The sequence below is a fragment of the Rhinoderma darwinii genome, chromosome 5, assembly GCF_050947455.1.
Source record: "Rhinoderma darwinii isolate aRhiDar2 chromosome 5, aRhiDar2.hap1, whole genome shotgun sequence".
NCBI lineage: Eukaryota > Metazoa > Chordata > Amphibia > Anura > Rhinodermatidae > Rhinoderma > Rhinoderma darwinii.
The window spans coordinates 206202487-206222229 of record NC_134691.1 but is presented as its reverse complement, the minus strand read 5'-3'; positions in this window follow the sequence as shown (position 1 = coordinate 206222229).

The window sequence follows — 19743 nt, the reverse complement described above, 5'->3', positions numbered from 1 at the left end:
GTCGGTTGACAGCTGTCAAACGACGACGCGTAAATGGACTGCCTCGGCAAAGAAGTGCAGGGCACTTCTTTGCCACGTAATTTGAGCTGTTCTTAATTGAACTCAATGAAGCACAGCTCAAGATTTACGACCGTCTCAGACGCCTCGCAAAATGCGAGGAGGAGCATTTACATGTGAAACGAGGCAGCTGTTAACAGTCTGTCTTTTCACACGTAAATGCCTCTCATCGTGTGAACATACCCTTACATGACAATCTCCTCCACACATGTGCTCCACCATGTGCTAAATGACCAAACACAGCTGGGAAGGAGTTCAGCTGTTAATTTCAAGTAGGCCATAATTTACATGTTCACAGTTAGGTGTTATCTCTTTGATGTCTGTACAGTGGTATGTTTATGGTCTATTGTGTTTGTTCCCAGTTCTTTTGTTGTCATTTGTGTTTTCTTTTGTGATTCCTTCACAAATTCTATTGTGGTGTATCCCTGGTTATCAGTAGTTATGTAGTTATACTATATGGGTGTTGCCTGTATTTATAATACATAAGAAAGCCACTCCAGGAAAACAACTGGAGAATCAGCCAATGAATAGTGATGTATTTGCTTGTTCTGTGAACTAATATTAGGTATAGAGGTGCGGACAGGTAACATAAGTTCACTTGTAGTGTTATGTTATACTGCGCACCTAGACCTTGAAGTTCTGGATGGTAATGGATTTACATCTATAATCGCAAAATGTTTTAATTGCTCTCTATTTGGGATAATAACGTTGGAATTGTTATTTAACACAATTTCATCTGAGGCCTGATGCGAGTGCAATTAAATACAGCGAATAAAAGTATGGCTGAATCTTTTGTGTTTAACTGGAGTGGTCCTTTAGGAAAGGATGACAGGGGAGGTAAACCTGGCATTACACCCATATCTTGATTTTAAGATAATGGGTTTGGTAAGATGGGGATATAGTTCCACAAACATGAGAATTGTGAAGATCCACAAAATGGTACTTCATCTACAGCTCCCATCAGATATCCTAACCTATAAAGGCAGCCATCCATATCTGTCTGTACAGATGGATGTTGAAAGGAGGAGGATGCGATCCTCTGCCAAGGTAGTTAGGACCGGGTGCTTAGACACCAGTGTTGAGATACCAAGGGGACCTGTGTGATGAAGGTCAACCCAATACCCTCTTCAAGTTTAAGATACATGGGTCAAGGGTATTGGAGTTGGTACCGGGTGCAATATGTTTAACACACCATCTGTGCGACTATTTGCACCAGAAGAGGAATACTCCTCCAAGGAGCATTGTACCTTTTTGTATTACCACAGGTATCGATGTAGCAGAATGGAAGAACTCCAGTCACCCCTGAGTAGAGGCTCGATATCCGCCCTGATGCTCCTGTAAAACTCCATATGATCCCTCTTGAGTTCAGTCAGGAAGAGGATATTGTGTAGAAGCTTAAAGAGTCTGAGAATCGAGCCTCCATCCCATTCCCTGAAAAGAGACTCAGGAGGTGTGGGAGAGCCTGTTTGGGTACAACCCCAAAGCAATTTTGTTCTTAAAGGGAATGTGTCGCTAGAATTTTTTATTTTTTTTATTAGTTAAACAGTTAATGTATACATGATTAGACATTGTTATAATTTTTTTAAATTTTTTCACAAGTCAGGAAATATTATAAATTAGATTCTCATTTATAACATTTCCCTGTGCTGGTCACTAGAGGGAGCAATTCCCAAAATTGCAGTATTGGCATGTGGTAAAGCAACCACATTGCTTTATGCTGCAAATTTGGTGTAAACACACTCGCTCTAGTGAGCTCACAGAATCCCCCCTCCCTTATCCTGGCTAGTGCCAGGAGAAAGGAGGGGATTGAATGTTCAAGCCTCCTACACTGTGTGCCGCCATTTTTTGAGCGAATACACAGTGTAGTAGGCTTGCATACAGTGGTAATCACACAGTAATACACGAACAAACACAGACATAACTTACCTGCTCCTACCGCTGACGCTCCCTCCGCTCCATCTGCTCCCTCCGCTCCTAGTGCTTGCTTCAGAACACATGTCCGGAAGCCGGAAGTAGTCATCTTACTGTCCGGCCGCGGCTTCCGGTCCACAAGAAAATGGAGCCGGATGTCGCTCGGCCGAAGATCTTCCATTTGGACATTGTGGGAGCGGCGCATGCGCCGTTCCCACACAGACGGCTTACAGCATAGTGAATGGAAAAGCTCCCGTTCGCATTCTCTATGGGGCTGTATGTGCCGTAATCCATGTCTGTATGTGTCGTTAATCGACACATACAGAGATGAAAAAAAAAAATGGCAGCCCCCATAGACAAGAAAAAGTTTGAAAAAAAAAAGAACGTAAAACACAAACACACCAATAAATATTTTTTTTTTTTAGTAAAACACTAAAAGCAAATTGATCTAAAAATATTTTTTTTCGCGACACCCGTCCATTAAACCTGCTCATCCACCCTGTGATAGTACTGATGGGTGAAAGGACTTGCGACCAAGTAAACTAGGTCAAGCGTAAAAGAATGAACTTGGACTATGGACATAATACCAATACTATCCTGCGACCCGTAATTGTCGAGTTTATGTATATACCTATATTTGTGTAGTGTAATATGAATCAATGTGTCGTACAAAAACTTTCGAGGTGTACATATAGATATTCTAAGTGTAGATATGTGTCCGCAACATAGGCATACTCAGTGAGGACATGCCTGTCCCAGGGTGAGTGAGTGTGTACGTGCAGGCGGTCATATATTTGCAGCCTGTAGTCATTCCACTTACATGTGTACCTTGCACGTGTTTATGGAGGAGTAGTGAGAGATGCTGTTTGAGCATGAATCTCTATATGTACATGTACCTATGGTTTGGGGGGAACATTTTTGTATGTTTGATTATTTTATATTTTGTGTGTATGATTGGGTAGTGTGTAGGAACCCTTAGGGACAGGTAAGATATTCACACACCCTTGTAGGTAATTGCCACCTCAACCTTAGAACTGGTATGGTTCATAAGATGATGGATTGAATGTTAGGTTGAGGGGAAATGGAAGGATGTTCCGCCCCAAAATTAGATTTCTAGGTACCAAGACATCACCTCCTCCTCAGGGATGTTAACCTGCCGTGATAGAGACATGGATATCGGCCCACAAAGATTGTTTAGTCTTCAATGAAGATACTGAAAAGATTTGGAAAGATAACGGATTGCGTATAAAGGTTGTCGAAAGGCGGGCTAAGCCATTCCAAGGCTGACCGTGTGTGGGGGCACAAGTAGCCTTACACGGGTCGGCAAGCTAGAATTGGATAGGCCGCTAAAAAGACCCGCTGACGCCTCTAAAGTTGAAGGAATACCACGAAAGAAAGAACACGGACTTTGAGGTTCTCGTTTGCACTGTACTTTGAGAATCTCGTTTGCACTGGACTCTCCTTTGCACTGGACTTTGAGGTTCTTGTTTGCACTGGACTTTGAGGTTCTCGTTTACACTGGACTTCTGAGTTTGAGGACTGGTGGCAAGGTGTCCTTGAGGAGATAAGTGATGCTGTGTACCTAAGGTATACTTCATTCCATCAATGACCATTACCAGTAATGAGCAAGGTTGATGGGGTAATACAGAACAAACACTTCCACAAATTTCATTGTCGTGTTCCAGACAACAGGGGGAATGTAAAGGGAAGTGTCCCCTTTCAATGGAGATGGAGGGGGGTATGTATATATATATATATATATATATATATATATGATACGTATATCTTGATGTCCCAGGAGCCAGGTCTGTAGATTCACAGACCTGATCGTAGGTATCTACTCAAAAGAAGACAATGACAATTAGTTATTGTCCTGATTTGATTAGCAGAGAGTGAGACGGGAGGTGCTGCCTTTGATCTCCTGTCTCCTTACTCTGCAGGGGGCCAGAGAGGTAATTGGGGATGTATCTTGTGATACACTCATGTACCACAGGACATCCCCACTGATTAACTTACCTACCTTCCCCCTCGAGATTCTGGGGAGGAAGCAGGAATTTCCGACTGCTTTCATCCCCCTCACCAGGTAATGAGATTTCATGAGGGAGCCATAAGCCCATGCCCCCCCTTGCATGTGCATGAGCATGTGATGTCACACAGATGTGCACGGGAGAGTTTAGAAAGGACAAACTGTCCCACACGTCCCTCTCTTGCCTCATGGCTCTTCTCTCTTGTTTCCTGCCTCCCTCAAGACACACAAACTCACAACCTTGGACCACATTAACCGCTAAGTATCCACGTGTAGCAGCAGCAAAAATTTTGAAAAAATAGCATTTTTCTGAATTTAAATGCATCTGCTTGTAAATCAGATGGTTATACCCCCCAAAATTGTTACTAGTTCACATTTCAAAAAAGTCTACTTTAGATTAGAATCGTTTTTTGAACATTTTTTTATTTTTCTTGGACGTTACAAGACTTAGAACATAAACAGCAATTTCTCATATTTTTAAGAAAATTTCAAAAGCCTTTTTTTTAAGGAACCTGTTCAGTTCTGAATTGGCTTTAAGGGGCCTATGTATTAGAAACCTGCATAAAAAAACCATTTTATAAACTAGACCCCTCAAAGTATTCAAGACAGCATTTAGAAAGTTTTTTTTAACCTTTTAGGAATTTCACAGGAATTAAAGCAAAGTGGAGGTGAAATTTGCAAATTTCATTTTTCTTGCTGAATTTCAATTTTATTCCATTTTTTTCTGTAACACAGAAGGTTTTACCAGAGAAACACTACTAAATATGTATTGTCCAGATTCTGCAGTTTTTAAATGTCCCACATGTGGCTCTAGTGTGCTTGTGGACTAAAACACAAGCCCCAGAAGCAAAGAAGCACCTAGTGCATTTTGGGGCCTCTTTTTTTATTAGAATCTATTTTAGGCAGCATGCCAGGTTTGAAGAGGTGTTGAGGTGCCAAAACAGTAGGAATCCCCCAAAAATGACCCCATTTTGTAAACTACACCGCTCAAGGAATTCATGTATGGTTGTTGTTACCATTTTGACCACACAGTTTTTTCACAGCACGTATTTGAATTGGGATGTGAAATTTTAAAAAAATAATTTTTTCCAACTAGATGTAATTTTTGATCAAAATTTCTTATTTTCACAGGAACAAAATACCCCATTTTGTTGCCCAATTTGTCCTGAGTGTGGCAATCCCCCATTTGTGGTGATAAACTGCCGTTTGGGCTCATGGGAGGGCTCAGAAGGAAAGGACCACCATTTGGCCTACTGGAGCTTTTCTGGTACTAAGTCATGTATGCAGAAGCCCCTGAGAAGTGACCACATTTTAAAAACTACACCCCTTAAGACATTCATCTAGAGGTGTAGTTAGCATTTTTACCCCACAGGTACTGTGTAAAAGATAATGCACAGCAGATGGTGCAGAGTGAGATTTGCAATTTTTTCTATATATATATATATACCATGTCAGTGTCCGATATATTGTGCCCAGCATGTGCCACTGGAGATATACACCCCATAAACTGTAATGTGGGTTCTCCCGGGTACGGCAATACCATACATGTGGCTTTTATTAGCTGCCTGGGCACACGGCAGGGCTCAGAAGGGAAGGCCTACTGGAGCTTTTCTAGTGCTAAGTCATGTATGCAGAAGCCCCTGAGAAGTGGCGTAACTACCGCTTTAGCAGCCGGAGGCTCCGCTAGCAGCCGTTATGGCTGCTACAGCACGACGCCACTGAAGGGGTTGTCCCTACAAAAGACATGCATCACCTATCCACAGGATAAGGGGATACATGTGGGATCGCTGGGACGCCCAGCGATAAGGAGAACGGGGGACCGAAAGTCCCCCGAAGTTCTCCATGACAAACCTTGGATTTCCGGGGTCTGTCTGCAGCTCCATAGAAATGACTTGCGCACCGGTCGCGCTTGTGCGCATGCGTGACCAGCGCTCCTTTCATTTTTATTGAACTGCGCAGACGCCGGAAGTCCGAGGTTTGTCATGGAGAACTTCGGGGGACTTTCGGTCCCCCGTTCTCCTTATCGCTGCCAGCGATCACACATGTATCCCCTATCCTGTGGATAGGGGATGCATTTCTTTTGTAGGACAAACTATAGGCTGTTTTTTTTTTTCGGGGGGGGGGGGGGGGGTTATATGGCATTAACTAGGGGGGTCTGTATGGTGTTATCTACAGGAGGGGGGTTCTGTATGGTGCTATCTACAGGGGGGGTCTATATGACGTTATCTACAGGGGGGGCAGTATGGCGTTATCTACGGGGGGGGTCTGTATGGCGTTATCTACATGGGGGGTCTGTATGGCGTTATCTACAGGGGGGGTCTGTATGGCGTTATCTACAGGGAGGTCTTTATGGCGTTATCTACAGGGAGGTCTTGATGGCGTTATCTACAGGGGGCTGTATGGCATTATCTACAGGGGGGTCTGTATGGCGTTATCTACAGGGGGGTCTGTATGGCATTCTCTACAGGGGGTATCTGTATGGCGTTATCTACAGGGGGGTCTGTATGGCATTATCTACAGGGGATACTCTGTATGGCGTTATCTACAGGGGGGACTCTGTATGGCGTTATCTATAGGGGGGACTCTGTATGGCGTTATCTACAGCGGGGACTCTGTATGGCGTAATCTACAGGGGAGGGCTGTATGGCGTAATCTACAGGGGAGGGCTGTATGCCGTTATCTACAGGGGGGACTCTATGGCGTTATCTACAGGGGGGACTCTATGGCGTTATCTACAGGGGGGTCTGTATGGCGTTATCTACTGGGGGGTCTGTATGGCGTTATCTACAGGGGGGTCTGTATGGCGTTATCTACAGGGGGGACTCTGTATGGCGTAATCTACAGGGGAGGGCTGTATGCCGTTATATACAGGGGGGATTCTGTATGGCATTATCTACAGGAGGGGTCTGTATGGCGTTCTCTACAGGGAGTATCTGTATGGCGTTATCTACAGGGGGTCTGTATGGCGTTATCTACAGAGGGTCTGTATGGCGTTATCTACAGAGGGTCTGTATGGCGTTATCTACAGAGGGTCTGTATGGCGTTATCTACAGAGGGTCTGTATGGCGTTATCTACAGGGGAAGGCTGTATGCCGTTATCTACAGGGGGGACTCTATGGCATTATCTACAGGGGGGTCTGTATGGCGTTATCTACAGGGGAGTCTGTATGGCGTTATCTACTGGGGGGGGTCTGTATGGCGTTATCTACAGACGGGGTCTGTATGGCGTTATCTACAGACGAGGTCTGTATGGCGTTATCTACAGACGGGGTCTGTATGGCGTTATCTACAGGGGGACTCTGTATGGCGTTATCTACAGGGGGGACTCTGTATGGCGTTATCTACAGGGGGGACTCTGTATGGCGATATCTACAGGCGGGGTCTGTATGGCGATATCTACAGGCGGGGTCTGTATGGCGTTATCTACAGGGGGGTATGTATGGCATTATCTACAGGGAGGCTGTATAGCGTTATCTACAGGGGGGCTGTATGGCGTTATCTACAGGGGGCTGTATGGCGTTATCTACAGGGGGCTGTATGGCGTTATCTACAGGGGGCTGTATGGCGTTATCTACAGGGGGCTGTATGGCGTTATCTACAGGAGGGATTTGGGGCTGTAAGACGTTATCTACAGGGGGGCTGTATGGCGTTATCTACAGGGGGCTGTATGGCGTTATCTACAGGGGCTGTGTATGGCGCTATCTATAGGGGGCACTGTGTGGTGGAATCTATAGGGAGGCACTATCTACAAGGGGGGGTTGCGTGATACCCAGCGGAGGGGGGCCCCAGTCAAAAGTTTGCTATGGGGCCCAGTCTTTCCTAGTTACGCCCCTGCCCCTGAAGTACCAGTACAGTTGAAACCCCCGAGAAGTGACCCCATTTTAAAAACTACACCCCTTAAGACAGTCATCTAGAGGTGTAGTGAGCATTTTGACCCCACAGGTATTGTGTAAAAGGTAATGCGCAGCAGATGGTGCAGTGTGAGATTTGCAATTTTCTATATATCTATGCCATTTCAGTGTCCAATATATTGTGCCCAGCATGCGCAACCAGAGATATACACCCCATAAACGGTAATGTGGGTTCTCCTGGGTACGGCAATACCCTCAATTTGGCTGTTATCAGCTGCCTGGGCACACAGCAGGGCTCAGAAGGGAAAGAAGAGGGGGATAAGCTGTGCGGAGTGCGTCAGGGTAGATGAGAAATCTAAGGGATGTATGGTAAATTTTAAAACACTTTCACACAGATCCCTTGTGTCCTCCCTTATCCTTATTGTGTCCTCCTTTATCCTTATCTTATAGCAGACTTTGCACCTCTTTTGACTTTTTCCCTTCTTGCCAGTTTGGGGACTTCTTCTGCAAAGTGTTGCCCTGGTACGATGCGTGTGACCTCGCTTCCAGAAGTACTGGGTGCCCCTTTCTTGGTCCCTAAAGATTAGGTTCTTGATAATGATGTGCACGGCCAGCTTCTTATACCACACCGCATGGCGCTGTAGGGCATCAGGACTTGATCTGACAAGTCCACCCCTCCCATGTACCTATTCTAGTCCAGGATGCAGTCTGGTTTGGGGGTCTCTGTACTGGTACCGCGTACTGGTATATGGGTACTGGTGTGGGCCATGTATTGTTGTCAATACAAGGACATCTCTCTCATCCTTGTACTTGACACACAATATGTTGCTGCTAGAATGCGCCCTGCTCTCACCCCTTCTGAGTGTTTGCCCAAGCAGAGTCTTAGGGAGGCCTCTCACATTTCATCTAGCAGTGCCGCATGCTGCAGTACTTCTGGAAGCGAGGCACTTGAAGAGTGGGACGCTGGTATAAAAATTATACAGGTAGAGTTGGTAACCCTGGTCCAGCAGTGGGTGCAGCAAATCCCGCACAATTTTTGCATTAACTCCCAGTAAGGGGGGGGGGGGCATTCTGGGGGCTGAATACTGGTGTCCTTCCCTTCATTTATCCTAAGAATGTAGGTATAGCCTGATGCACTCTCGCACGGCTTATACATCTTCACACCTTACCTTGCCCTCTTACCCGGCGGGTACTGGCAGAATTGAAGACTCCCTTTAAAATCTACCAAGCACTCATCAATAGAAATACACTTCTCGGGTGTGTATGCTTGGGAAAACCGGGCACTGAAACAGTCTAATAGGGGTCTCCGTTTATACAAACGGTCAAAACTGGGGTCATCTCAAGGTGGGCACTGCTCATTATCAATATAATTTAAGAAGCAAAGTATTGCCTAATTTATTTTTTTAGGTTCCAGTTCAGTTCTGAAGTTGCTTTGAGGGGCCTATATATTAGAAACCCCTATGAAACACCCCTGTAATATCAGGATAGGTAGACAGACAGGTGAGCCCTAATCTACCCGCCACTCAGTCCCTGCCTACTTGTCCTAGGCGACGGCGTACAACTTGGCGACCTACGCTCAATATGTGAACGACAGACAAACAAGACAAGGGAACACAAAAGCAAAGGAATGTGGGGCAGTTGCCCAGGGCAAACCCGTGATCAACAGAATAGTGGACGAGCCGAGTCAAACCAGGAGTGTACGTGGTAACAAATGCAGAGCAGGGAGAATAGTCAGTCAAGCCAGGGTCAATATGAAGCAGTGGTCAATGGTAACAGCAGGAACAACAGAGCCAGGAAACAAGAGAATCACAGGCAAAGGACAAGCAGCAAATGAAGGTATAAGTAGACCAAGGGCGGGAGCTAGAACCGTCTGGCCAGGCTGCGATAGGCTCTCCCACTCCTCAGCCTACCAGCCTGAGTGGTAGCAGATCGAGTCACTCTAGCAGACCTAGGAACAGATGCAGGCTGATTAACCACGGGTGTCGACACAGAAGCTGTGTCAGGCAAGTCCTTCACAGTACCCCCCCCCTTTTATGAGGGGCCACTGGACCCTTACTAGGTAGACCTGGCTTGTTGGGGAACCGAAGATGGAACTTCCTGAGCAATAACCCGGCGTGAACATCCCGAGCGGGTACCCAAGTCCTCTCCTCAGGCCCGTATCCTCTCCAATGGACCAGATACTGGAGGGAGCCTCGGACCATCCTGCTGTCCACAATCTTGGCCAACTCTAATTCTTCCCCTTTATGGGTAAGAACAGGGATTCCTCGAGGTAGCCAAGGACGGGGAACAGCGTTTTAGGAGGGAGGCATGGAACACGTTGTGTATTTGAAAAGACGGGGGTAACTCTAGCCGGAAGGAGACAGGGTTAAGGACCTCAATGACCTTGTATGGCCCTATATACCGGGGAGCTAATTTTTTGGACGGAACTCTAAGGCGCAAATTTTTGGAAGATAGCCACACCGGATCCACGACCACAAACAAGGGGTTAGCAGAACGTCTTTTATCTGCGTGAGTCTTTTGTATGCTCTGGGACGCCTCAAAGTTCTTCTGAACCTGGGCCCAGACTGTGCACAGTTCCCGATGAACGACATCTACCTCGGGATTGTTGGAACCACCAGGTGAAACGGAGGAGAACCGTCGATTAAATCCAAAATTACAGAAAAAGGGGGGGACCCCTGACAAGTTACTGACCCGGTTATTGAGGGAAAATTCGGCGAGTGGAATGAAGGAGACCCAATCATCTTGGCAGTCAGAGATAAAACACCTTAAATATTGTTCTAGAGACTGATTAGTCCTCTCGGTTTGGCCATTAGTTTCAGGATGGAAAGCCGAGGAGAAGGACAGATCAATCTCCAACTTCTTACAGAAACAATGAAACAAACTGTACCCCTCTGTCAGAAACAATATTGACAGGAACCCCATGGAGACGCAGGATGTGTTCGACAAACAAGGTAGCTAACATCTTGGCATTGGGTAGTTTCTTGAGGGGCACAAAGTGGCACATCTTACTGAAGCGGACTACTACAACCCACACCACCGTCTTGCCTTGGGATGGAGGCAGATCGGTGATAAAATCCATGGAGATATGGGTCCAAGGACTCTGGGGAATGGGAAAAGAACATAGTAAGCCCGCTGGTCGGGATCTGGGAGTCTTGGACCTAGCACAAATTTCACAAGCGGCGACGTAGGCCTTAACGTCTTTAGGCAACCAAGGCCACCAATAGGTTCTAGAAATGAGGTGCTTGGTACCCAGGATGCCTGGATGGCCAGATAGTGCAGAGTCATGATTCTCCCTGAGTACCCTTAGACGGAATTGCAGGGGAACAAACAGCTTGTTCTAAGGAATGTTCTCGGGAGCTGAACCTTGATCAGCCGCAATTTCGGAGACTAAGTCAGAATCAATAGAGGATATGATTATACCTGGGGGCAAAACACAAGAAGGATCCTCCTCCGGAGGAGGGCTGGCCATGAAGCTACGCGACAGTGCATCAGCCTTAATATTTTTAGACCCAGCCCTATAGGTGACCACAAAGTTGAATCTAGTAAAAAACAACGCCCATCGAGCTTGTCTCGGGTTTAACCTCCGGGCAGATTCTAGAAAAAACAGATTCTTTTGGTAGGTAAGGACTGTTACCTGGTGCATAGCCCCCTCCAGGCAGTGGCGTTACTCTTCAAATGCCAATTTAATGCCTAAGAGTTCACGGTTGCCAACGTCGTAGTTACTCTCAGTGGGGGAGAACTTCCTGGAGAAGTAGGCACAGGGACGGAGATGGGTGAGAGACCTAGTACCCTGGGACAAGACAGCACCCACTCCCACCTCGGAGACGTCAACCTCCACGATGAATGGCTCCATCTGGTTAGGCTGAATCAGCACTGGGGCAGAGATAAAGCACCTCTTAAGGACCTCAAAAGCCTGGACCGTCTCCGGAGGCCAGTGGAGGAGATCGGAACCTTTGCGAGTAAGGTCCGTAAGAGGCTTAGCGATGACCGAGAAGTTACCAATAAATCTCCTATAATAATTAGCAAACCCCAGGAAGCACTGTAAAGCCTTCAAGGAGGCAGGTCGTTCCCATTCAGCCACAGCCTGAACCTTGGCAGGGTCCATGCGGAATATGTTAGGAGTGAGGATTTGACCCAGAAATGGTATGTCCTGCACCCAAAACACACATTTTTCGGTTTTAGCAAAGAGTTTGTTTTCCCGAAGGGCCTGGAGCACCTTCCTGACATGCTCAATGTGGGAGAACCAGTCCTTGGAAAACACAAGTATATAATCAAGGTACACTACAAGAAATGAGCATGACGAGGTATTCGAAATGACCTTCGGGCGTGTTAAACGCAGTCTTCCACTCATCCCCCTCTTTGATGCGGATAAGGTTATAAGCCCCCCGTAGATCAAACTTAGAGAACCATTGGGGCCCCCTGAACCTGATTGAAGAGATCCGGAATCAGAGGAAGGGGATATTGGTTCCTTACAGTGACCTTATTCAAGTTTCGGTAATCGATGCACGGCCTAAGACCACCACCCTTCTTCCCTACGAAGAAGAAGCCAGCACCTACCGGAGAAGTAGAGGGACGAATGTAACCCTTGGCCAGACTTTCCTGAATATATTCCCTCATGGCTTCATATTCGGGACAAGAGAGATTAAATATCCTACCTTTAGGGAACTTAGCTCCTGGTACCAAATCGATTGCGCAATCGTACTCTCTATGAGGAGGTAACTCTTCGGAAGCTTTTTTAGTAAAAACATCAGCGAAATCCTGAATAAACTCAGGTAGAGTGTTTACCTCCTCAGCGAGAGAAAGCAAATTAATAGAAAAACAGGACGTCATGCATTCATTACCCCATTTAGTAAGATCCCAGGTATTCCAGTAAAAACGTGGGATTATGCACCTGCAACCAAGGAAGGTCTAAAACCAAATCGGACGATAATCCCTGCATCACCAACACCAAACACTGCTCAAAATGAATGGAGCCCACAATGAGTTCAAAAACAGGGGTATGCTGTGTGAAATAACCATTAGCAAGTGGGGTGGAGTCGATACCCACTATCGGGACAGGTTTAGGCAAATCAATCAATGGCATGGCTAGAGACATAGCAAATTCCACAGACACAATATTAGCAGAAGTCCCTGAATCCACGAAGGCACTGCCGGTGGCAGACCTACCGCAAAAAGAGACCTGAAAGGGAAGCAAGATCTTATTAGGTTTCATGTATACGGGAAATACCTGTGCGCCCAAGCGACCTCCCCGATGGTCATTTAAGCGCGGAAGTTTTCCGGCTGCTTATTCTTACTTCTAGGACATTCGTTCACTTGATGCTTGCAATCCCCACAGTAGAAGCAGAGACCATTCTTCCTGCGAAACTCTCTACGTTGTTGGGGAGATACGGAGGCCCCGAGTTGCATTGGTTCATCCGGGTTTTCCGTGGAAGAACGAAGCAATGGAGTCTCGGGGGCCATCATAGGGGAGCCAGAGGAGAATGCACAAAAACGTTCAAGGCATCGTTCCCTGAGACGTCGGTCAAGACGTACCGCTAAAGCCATAACCTGATCTAGAGAGTCAGAAGAGGGATAACTAACTAATAGGTCTTTTAGAGCGTTCGACAGACCCAATCTAAACTGGCACGTCAAGGCAGGGTCATTCCACCGAGAAGCTACACGCCACTTCCTAAAGTCAGAGCAGTACTCCTCAACGGGTCTCTTACCCTGACGTAAGGTCACCAGCTGACTCTCGGCAAAGGCAGTCTTGTCAGTCTCGTCATAGATGAGTCCGAGAGCCGAAAAAAAAAGGTCAACAGAAGAGAGTTCAGGGGCGTCAGGGGCCAAGGAGAAGGCCCATTCCTGGGGGCAGTCCTGGAGCCGGGACATAATTATACCCACTCACTGGCTCTCAGAACCTGAGGAGTGGGGCCTTAAACGGAAATAGAGCCTACAACTTTCCCGAAAGGAGAAAAAAGACTTCCGGTCCCCTGAGAACCGGTCAGGCAACTTGAGGTGGGGTGGAGGGCACTACCTGAGTAGCATCACGCTGGTTGCACCTCTGAGCCAGGTCTTGGACTTGTAGAGAGAGACCCTGCATTTGCTGAGCCAGGGCCTCAAGGAGGTCCATAGTGTGTCAGGGACCAGGGTAGAAAAGGTATAGTGGCCTGTGATTATGTAATGTCAAGGTAGGGAGACAGACAGGTGAGCCCTAATCTACCCGCCACTCAGTCCCTGCCTACTTGCACAGTCCGTCCTAGGCGATGGCGTACAACTGGGCGACGGTCCCTACGCTCAATATGTGCACGACAGCCAAACAAGACAAGGGAACACAAAAGCAAAGGAATGAGGGGCAGTTGCCCACGGCAAACCCGTGAGTAACAGAGTAGTGGACGAGCCGAGTCAAACCAGGAGTGTACGTGGTAACAAATGCAGAGCAGGAGAATAGTCAGTCAAGCCAGGGTCAATATGAAGCAGAGGTCAATGGTAACAGCAGGAACAGCAGAGCCAGGAAACAAGAGAATCACAGACAAAGGACAAGCAGCAAATGAAGGTATAAGTAGACCAAGGGCGGGAGCTAGAACCGTCTGGCCAGGCTGAGATAGGCTCTCCCACTTCTCAGCCTACCAGCCTGAGTTGGTAGCAGATCGAGTCACTCTAGCAGACCTAGGAACAGATGCAGGCTGACTAACCGCGGGCGTCTACACAGAAGCTGTGTCAGGCAAATCCTTCACAAAAACACTATATATACAAACATACACACACACATGTACACATCACACACACTATGTATAAACACATGTACACATCACACACACACATATATATATATACACACACACACACACACATGAAACACACTATATATATATATATATATATACATACATACATACACGTACACATCACACATACACTATATATACACACACGACACACTATATATAAACACATGTACACATCACACACTAATATATATATATATATATATATATATATAAAGAGAAAGGATCAGCACGACTAGCTGGGCACCCATACGACAGTTTTTTGTGAGTGCTGCTGCTTTCTGCCTTTCTATATATATATATATATATATATATATATATATGTGTGTGTGTGTACACATGACAGACTATATATACACATCACACACACTATATATACACATCACACACACGCACTATATATACACGACACACTATATATACACACACATGTACACATCACAGACACGCGAATATGCACATTACATGCACACATTATACACATATAAAGTACACATTGTAAACACACATGCACTTACTTTTTATGTAGGATATTTGTGAAGGGAGTTCAGCAGCTTTATGGGGTGAGAGCCTTCATTCCAGCATTTCTCCTTCCCACAGCCTGACACAGTGCCCCCAGACAGTCTCCCCTCCCCCTCCCTCATGTCCCGACTAGTAACAGCAGCAGGAGGGGAGGTGTGAAGAGTAGGGAAGGGGGCTGGAGGGCGAGAGTAAAGTAGCACAGGGAGTTTTGTTAGATAGCAGCACAGACTACAGCTGCTATTACAGTCAGACAGCAGTTCTTAGCTGCTGTGCCGCCCTCTTAGAAATGCTGTACCCTGCCACCTGAGGCCAGAAGCTCGCCTCGCCTCATGGCAGGTGCGGCCCTGCCCATGTTGTAGAAACGTGCATTTCAGCGTTGGATAAATAAGGGATTTTATATGATTAAGGACTTTTTTGTAAGACGTAATATGAAAACTCTAAAAAAATTTCAGGACTCGCACTCCCTCCCATCCTCCTGAATTCCTGAGACATGACCAACTCTAACAGTTCTTGCTATCATGGAAGCATACATTTGAAGATGTCTCCACTATGATCACTCTTGAGGTAAGATATCATGTATTTATTCTAGGTTGGTTACTCCCAGCAATAAATGACCTTACATAATTAAATGGGAATCAGAACTTGGGAGGGAGTTAGACCTGAACCAGTGGAGAGATATGGCATACCAACTCTCCAAGGTTTCCACTAACACATCTTTAATAGAAGCAGGATATAAAGTTATGCTTAGATGGTACATGGTTCCGTCCAAACTGTCTAAGATCCATTCCTCCTCTGACCCAGGTTGATTTAGACAGTGTGGAGGCATAGGTACCCTTTTCCATTCTTGGGATTGCCCTGTAGTGGATAAATTCTGATCGGAGGTATTTGATCTCATCAGGTTCTTGACCAAAACCTCTCTATCAGTGGATTTATCTACTGCTCTGCTTAAAGAGTCTCTGTCACCACATTATAAGTGCCATATCTTGTACATGATGTGATCGGCACTGTAATGTAGATTACAGCAGAGTTTTTTATTTAGAAAAACGATAATTTTTGACGGAAATATGACCCATTTGTATGATTCACTTTCATGCTAATGAATTTCTTAATGGACAACTGGGCGTGTTTTACTTTTTGGCCAAGTGGGCGTTGTGGAAAGAAGTGTATGACGCTGACCAATCAGTGACCAATCAGCATCATACACTTCTCTCCATTCATTTACACAGCACATAGTAATATGGCTATATCACTATGTGCAGCCACATACACACACTAACTTTACTGCAGTGTCCTGACAACGAATATACATTACCTCCAGCCAGAACGTTATGTCTATTCAGAATCCTGAGACTTCGCTAACGTTTGTGTGAGATTTACAGCAAGGCAAGCGTAATCTCGCGAGATTACGCTGTAAACTGTCATTTAATACGAGATTACGCTTGCCTTGCTGTAAATCTCACAGAAACTTTAGCGAAGTGTCAGGATTCTGAATAGACATCCCGTCCTGGCTGGTATTGATCTCTATTCACTGTCAGGACACTGCAGTAACATTAGTGTTTGTGTATGTGGCTGCACATAGCGATATAGCTATATCGCTATGTGCAGTGTAAATGAATGGAGAGAAGTGTATGACGCTGATTGGTCACTGATTGGTCAGCGTCATACACTTCTTTCCACAACGCCCACTTGGCCAAAAAGTAAAACACGCCCAGTTGTCCATTAAGAAAGTCATTAGAATAAAGCTAAAATAGGTCGTAAGTCAAAAATGATAGTTTTTCTAAATAAAAAACACTGCTGTAATCTACATTACAGCGCCGATCACATTATGTACAAGATAGGTGTAATGCCGGGGTAGGGAGACCGACAGGTGAGCCCTAATCTACCCGCCACTCAGTCCCTGCCTACTTGCAACGGTCCGTCCTAGGCGACGGCGTACAACTGGGCGACGGTCCCTACGCTCAATAAGTGCACGACAGACAAACAGACAAGGGTACACAGAAGCTAGGGAAATGGGGCAGTTGCTCATGGCAGCACCGTAAGCAACGAGAGTGGTGAACGAGCCGAGTTAAACCAGGAATGTACGAGGTACCAAACGCAGAGCAGGAGAGTAGTGAACGAGCCGAGTCAAACCAGGAGTGTACGAGGTACCAAACGCAGTAGTCAGTAAGCCAGTGTCAAAATGAAGCAGAGGACAAATAGTTCAAGCAGCAGAGCCAGGAAACAGGCAGAATCACAGGCACTGGAGGACCAGGAAGTGAAGGTATAAATAGACAGAGGGCGGGAGCTAGCTCCGTCTGGCCAGGCTGTGATAGGCTCTCCCACTCCTAAGCCTCCCAGCCTGACTGGTAGAAGATGGAGTCACTCTCTCAGACTTAGGAGGAGGTGCAGACTGATTACCCACAGGCGTCGACACAGAAGCTGTGTCTGGCAGATCCTTTACAATAGGGCATTTATAATGTGGTGACAGAGCCTCTTTAACCCCTTAAGGACACAGCCTCTTTTGGCCTTACGGACCAGGTCAATTTTTTCAAATCTGACATGTGTCACTTTATGTGGTAATAACCTTGAAATGCTTTTATTTTTTCAAGTCATTCTGAGACTGTTTTCTCGTGAAATCTGGTCGACACATTCAGTGTTTATTTGTGAAAAACACCATAATTTAGAGAAAATTTGCAAAAATTTGCATTTTTATAAATTTAAATGTATCTGCCTGTCAGACAGATAGTAATACCACACAAAATTGTTACTAGTTAACATTTCCCATATATCTACTTTAGGCTGGATTCACACGAGCATGGCGTTTTTGCCTGCGCAAAAGCCACTTAACAGCTCCGTGTGGCAGCAGCATATGATGCGCGGCTGCATGCTTTTCGCGCAGCCGCCATCATTATGACACTCCATTTGGATGTTTGTAAACAGAAAAGCACGTGGTGCTTTTCTGTTTTCATTCATCCTTTTGACAGCTGTTGCGCGAATCACGCTGTTCGCACGGAAGTGCTTCCTTGCGACATGCGTGGTTTTCACGCACCCATTGACTTCAATGGGTGCGTGATGCGCGAAAAACGCCCAAAGAACGGACATGTCGTGACTTTTTTTCAGCGGACTCACGCTGAGTAAAACTCACGGACATGTCTGCACGGCCCCATAGACTAATATAGGTCCGTGCAACGCGCGTGCATATCACGCGCTTTGCACAGCCGTTTTTCCCGTTCATTTGAATAAAGCCTTATGTTGGCATTCTTTTTTGAATATCCTTTTATTTTTCTAGTACGTTACAAGGCTTAGAACTTTAGCAGCAACTTCTGATATTTTCAAGAAAATTTCAAAAGCCTTTTTTGAAAAGTTCTGAAGTGGCTTTGAAGGGCTTATATATTATAAACCCACTATAAATCACCCCATTTTAAAAACTGCACTCCTCATAGTATCCAAAACAGGATTTAGAAAGTTTCTTAACCCTTTAGAGGTTTCACAGGAATTAAAGCAAAGTAGATGTGAAATTTACAAATGTAATTTTTTTTTTGCAGAAATTAATTTTTAGTAAATTTTTTTGTAACACAAAGTTTTACCAGAGAAAAGCAACTCAATATTTAATGCCAAGATTCTGCAGTTTCTTGGAAATATCCCACATGTGGCCCTAGTGTGCTTATGGACTAAAGAACAGGGCTCAGAAGCAAAGGAGCACCTCGTGGATTTTGGGCCTCTTTTTTATTAGAATATATTTTAAGCACCTTGTCAGGTTTGAAGGGCTCTTGCGGTGCAAAAACAGTGGAAATCCCCCAAAAGTGACCCTATTTGTGAAACTAGACCCCTCAAGGAAATTATCTAGGGATATAGTGAGCATTTTGACTCTAAAGGTTTATTGCAGAAATTATTGGAACTAGGCCGTGAAAATGAAAATCTACATTCTTTCAAAGAAAATATAGGTTTAGCTAATTTTTTCTCATTTCCACAAGGACTAAAAGAGAAAAAGCACCGCAACATTTGTAAAGCAATTTCTCCCGAGTAAGAAAATACCCCACATGTGGTCATAAACGGCTGTTTGGACACACGGCAGGGCTCAGAAGGGAAAGAGCACCATTTGGCTTTTGTAGCTCAAATTTAGCAGGAATGGTTTGCGGAGGACACGTCACATTTGCAAAGGCCCTGAGGGCCCAAAACAGTAAAAACGCAAAAAAAGTGACTCCATTTAGGAAACTAAAACCCTTAAGGAATTCATCTAGGGGTGTAGTGAGAATTTTGACCCCACAGGGGTTTCATAGATTTTATTAGAATTGGGCAGTGAAAATAAAAACAATACTTTTTCTTCAATAAGACCTAGCTTTAGCTCAAAATTTTTCATTTTCTCAACAAATAAAGGAAAAAAAGAACCCCAACATTTGTAAAGCAATTTATCCCGAGTACAGCAATACCCCATATGTGGTAATAAACTGCTGTTTAGGCACACGGCAAGGATCAGAAGAGAAGGAGCGCCATTTGGCTTTTGGAGTGTAGATTTTGCTGGATTCGTTTCTGGTCGTTATGTAGCATTTGCAAAGCCCCTGTGGGACCAAATACCAGTTGAAGGTCTAACAGTGCAAACCCCGCCCCCAGAAGTGACCCCATTTTGGAAACG